This window comes from Equus przewalskii, chromosome 5 (genome assembly GCF_037783145.1).
Source record: "Equus przewalskii isolate Varuska chromosome 5, EquPr2, whole genome shotgun sequence".
Taxonomy (NCBI): Eukaryota; Metazoa; Chordata; class Mammalia; order Perissodactyla; family Equidae; genus Equus; species Equus przewalskii.
The window spans coordinates 34,019,804-34,025,001 of NC_091835.1; positions in this window are offsets into that span (position 1 = coordinate 34,019,804).

Here is a 5,198-nt window from a genome sequence, read left to right on the forward strand (position 1 = left end):
GATGAAACGTGTTCCCTGCCCTTGGTGCATTCCCATTCTACGAGAGGAGGTAGGGAAACAGCCAGTCGCACTGCAGTAAGTTCTGTGATGGGCGTCACAGCAGAGAGAAGGAACGCCTAATTCAGGCTGGGAATTCCAGGCCAGAGGAATTGCACACTTCAAGGCACAAAGATAAGAGAGAGAGGACATGTTCAAGAAACTGAAAATGGTTTAGTACAATTAGAGAACAGGGTGCAGGAGAGAGGTGGGCAAAGATGATTCTAGAAGGGTGAGTAGAGGCCAGATCCTGAAGGCCTGTTGCGCATCACTAAGGAGTTTGACCTGCATCGGGTCGATACGGGTTGTAAGGTGTGTGGAAGGCATGATGTCCCCACTAGTCAGGGACTTGTGCTGTCAAACCATTGGACATCCTTGTGTAGGTGACAGAGACCTGTTGAAACATTTGAATCCTAACATTTGACATGATAAGATTTCTGCCTCAGAAAGCTCACACCGACAGTGGGGTGGAGAATGGATTGAGGCGGGAAGGGCAGGCAGCTGCCAGTCAGCAGGCTGTCATGTGGCCTAGGCAAGTGACGATGGGCTGCTCAGCGACCCAGCCACCAGGGGTTTCACCCTGACAGAGGGTTGTTCGGGGCTCTGCTGCTCCCATCATAGCAATCTTTCTGGAGCCTACCTCCCCTGACAGCCATGCTAATTTAGCGTGATCAGAATCAGCACTGTGTCTGCTTCCGGTTCCTGGGTTCTCAAACTCTGCAGGACTTCTAGGAATTTCTGTATGAGGTGGCAGAGGTCTTCAGTGGGGCCTTGGACAGCCCCAGGACCTCCCGGCTGCCTGCTTCATACCAGACACTTGAAGAAACTCTTAACGTATTCTGGTATTTTCCAAACTCTTTCCTCCTTCCCCGCTTCCATCCTCTGTGCTCAAGATAAAACATACAACCATCTTAACAGAAGGCAAAATTGCATTACCGATGTAATATTGAAAAAAATTTGCAAGTATTTTATAAAGGTTTTGAAAATTATGCCCACATAGGAAAATAACTCTATGTAGTATTTTTTTGTTTGTTTTAAATCAGGGTAAAAGTGACTTCTTGCAACAAATTGGGTTGCTTTCTATCTTTTCTCTATTTTTACTGCATGGTGAATACAAAAATAAATTCCAGATGGATTAAATAATTAAATCACTGCATTCTTCAGATAAACCCTCTGAACTGAATTCTTCTTTTAAACTACTACATGCCCAAATTAGAGTCTGAGAGAGCCAGAGGATTCTCTCACGGAACCAGAGTGTGTGTGTGCATGTGTGTGTGTTTAGAAGGGGTAGAGAGAGGAAGGGGTATGAGATAATGGCCTGGCCTTGTGCAGAGGGCTTCATTGGGTATTTCAGGGGCAGGAATTAACATTAGAAGTGGTAAAACAAAACAAAACCAAACTTCTGTCTGGATGTGTGCGTGCGGGAGCTGCCTGGTGTGGCTCAGAGATGCTGGGACTAGATTTTCCCTGCTTCACAAATTTGCCTGTAGGAGAGAACTCCAGGGGAAAGCCCAGGGGAGCAAAAACTGCTTTCATCCCCTGCGTGCCCCTCTGATCAGCCCCAAGACAGCGCCTAGAACAGACCTGAAACACTTTCCTTATTTTTTTCCCAAAGATGGCAAATGTGGCTGGTTCCAGAGTTTAGTTTGGCAAATTCCCTCCTTTTCCCAGCATCATGCCCTGGCAGCCTGGCTCTGTTCTCCAGCCATTTGCCATGCGGAGACATAGATCAAGCCCTTTGGAGAGAGGGCACGGGGCCAAGGCATTTACACCCCCCGGGGCTCCCTTCTGTCACCCCTCCTGTTTTGCACAGCAACAACACCGCTCAGCGCCCACTGCCTGTGAGCACAGCCTCCTGAACTTGACACTGGGGCTCCACCCGTTGGTTTTCATGAAGGTCTGAGGCTGGCAGCCTGTGGTGTTCAGGAGGATGCTGATGTGGCAAGGCTGGAGAGAGGCGGGTGGTGGCTTATTCTTTGCAGTCTCTACCAGAAGTCCAGTCAGCAGGTCAGCAGCTCGGCCCACAGCAGCCGTGCGTGAGAACCAGCAGAGAGGAGGAAGATGGACTGGGGAGGCCTGAGGGGGAGGCTTACAAACAACAAACGTGGCCATTGTGAGCCTTTCACACCTTACAGAGCACTTCCACATTTGCCATCTAATCGTGTCCCCACAGCAACCCTGGGAAGCGGGCAAGGTAGGCATAATTAATCTCCTTTATAGATGATGACATTGAGGCTCAGAGAAACCTCAGCTGAATACGAGGTAGGGCTGGGAGTTGAACCCTATCTTCTGACTCCAATTTTCATGCTCCATTATGCTAAGCTTCTGCAGTCATTGTTCTGCCCTGTTCCTTCCACTCTTTCCCTTGCAGCCTACTTTTTCCCTGAAATTTACACTCCTCTGTCCCCTCAGGGTCCAGGGCTCTGGCACCTTCTCTGCCCATCCTTGTAAATACTTGCTCCTAGGACCTATCAGAAGCTCATACTGAGCTGTGGATGGTTTGGCACTGCTCCCTGTTCAGAAGGATTTACATTTTAACTAGCAGAGAGAAAACTTTATGTAAAGAGAATGAAACATTGAGAGGATTTGAAGCTTTAGAAAATATGCCTTTGAGAGACTGAGGCCTTTTGGTGCCTCCGTGACCACGCTCAGGTGAATTGCTTCCCTGCCAGCCCTAAGGCAGACCCAGAGGCTGGTGACGAGACACTGGGGAGCAGGTACTCTCCATCCCCATTAGGGATCAAACAAGGCATAGAGCCACAAAGCTTGGACAGGAAAAATGACCCCATTGCTACACAATCGAACTGGCCAAGATCATTCCTCCTTGGTCCCTAGGGCACCTCTGGAAACTTCAGCCCAGGCCTGAATCCAGAAGTCCAGTTCAGGAGCATGCATGCTCCACTCTGCTCTAGACCCTGTCTCCTTACAATAGAAGCCAGCTTCCAGGGAGAGCCTTCCCAAGGCCCCTGCCCGACTGGCAGGAGTGCCTCATCCCTAGGGCCCAGCTTGGCTCGCCAGGGTGTCCACCTTCCCCTCCAGCTCAGTCCCTGCACATACCACCCGCCCCTCATTCTCTGCCCTCGGCTATGCAGCCTCGGAGATTGGAGAGGCTATGCCACGGGCATTCCACGGGCACTTGCCTTCCCCAGGTGATAATGGTGACCTGTTCATTGCAAACTGTCCTCTCTGCTTTACGCCATGTTTTAAAATGTGCTAACTTCAGAACCTCATCCAAAGCGCTGAGCTTGAAATGGAAGGGAGGGCAAACACCGACAGGCGGCGCCGAGCAGTCAGTCTGTGGGTGAGGGGCTGACTCTGGTTCTTGCCGGGCTGTGGGCTGTCCTGCCTGGATCATGTCCTGTTCTGCAGAAGAAGGGGAGGGGGCAGCAAGATCCCAAATATATTCTGGGCAGTAACTTGCAAATGCCTCAGTGTTGTGGAAAGGCGAGGCTCTGCGGAGGGTTTACACTTTGTGACAGGAGGCTATTTATTATAGACTTGTGTTATGGGTCAATCATTTCCTGCTCCAAAATAACAGAGTGGGCTTGACCTAGGCACCCAGAACTGAAGCCAGAAAAAGAGTAAACAAGACCTTGATGGGGTGACCAGCGGAGGGCTTGGGATAGACATGTAGAGGTCCTGTGGGGCCATCTCCACTCTCCAGTTTTTATTCTTCTCAAACCTTCACCCATCTTATCCTCACTCTACCCCTCATTCCTAGAACTTCTGCTCCTTCAAAATAATAAACTGCTAACCAACTTGAATGGTTTTCTTCTTCCATTAGCCCAGCAATCAATCTGCACTCACGTGGGTCTAGACAGAGTAGTGTCACCCAGAGCTGAACTGAGGGCTCCCGCCTTCGACACCACCCTGACGGCTCACCCTGATTCTTACAAGGAGTTCCACCTTTGGGTGAAAGTAGCTTTAAGAAAAAGGTTAAAGATCGAGGTAACTGGCCTTCTATGGCACTTTGTAGTCTACAAAGCCCCGTTGTACGTTTTCTCCTAGAGGTATGGTCAGGACAAGGTTTTTATTATTTCAATTTATAGATGGGGGAATGGAGGCTCAGAGAGGCTATGTGAGCTGTCCTTAAGCACACAGCTAGCAGAAGCTCAGCTCTTCTCCTAACATGCTGAAGGGCAGGCAGAGAACTCCAAAATTGGGGTCTAAAGAACAGCATCAAATGTGGAAGGTTGAGACACTGAGAAGGTAGGGGAGAGGCGAGTGATCCAGGGCACACGTGTACCAGTCGCAGTTTTCCTGGGGCTGGTTTAGGTCATTTGACGTTAGTACTGGGTCTGGGTAGAATAGTCCTTTCTTGTTAGCTCGCTCATCAATAAAAATAACGTACAAGGTTGAGAAACAAGAGCCCAGGATCACGAGTCGGGAAGTCTGGTTTCGATGTGGGCTCCGCCGACAGCCTGCCATGCAACCCCGGGGAAGCCACCGATGGAGCGCCGTTACCTCCGCTGGGGCAGGGGAGGTCAGAGATAGTCTCTAAGGCCTGGGCCTCTGATTGTCCATGGAGCTCTGTGCTCCTGGTTGAAGGAAGAGACTTTGGGGACAGGCACTGGCCCACAACCTCTAAAGGGGCCAGAGGGAAGCAGCCACCAGGGCTCCTCAGTTGCTTTGATACACAAGACCCGGGGGAGAGGAGACAACCGGAGAGCTAGAAATAGCCCCGTGGGTCTCGAGGGATCAGCGGGCACTCCTCCGCAGGATCTCTAAATTGAGAAGCTGTGGGAGGTGCAGACTGAGGCGCTCCTGGCAGGATGAAGGCCACCAGGGCTGAAGGTCGGGAAGGCCCTGCTTCATTGATTGGGAGGGTCATAATCGCTTGCATTTGTCTGCTGCCTTGTTATCACCCTCTCGCCTTTGATCTTCACATCATCGGCCTGGAGGGGAGGAAGCTAGTAATTTTTTACAGTCCTCTTATGAAGTGACTACAGAAAAATCATCATGGACAGGAAGAGATGGTGATGGTGATGGTGACCCATTGACCTGACCAGGATGTGTCCCCTCCTCTCCCTCGGCACCTGCACATGTGCACACATTGACAGAGACTGAGAAAAAGCTGGGAGAGAGCCCACTCTCATTCCTCTTGGATTTCAGTTGGTTCTTAGATGGAGGTGTCTGTGTGAGCCTTCCAGCTAATATATCCT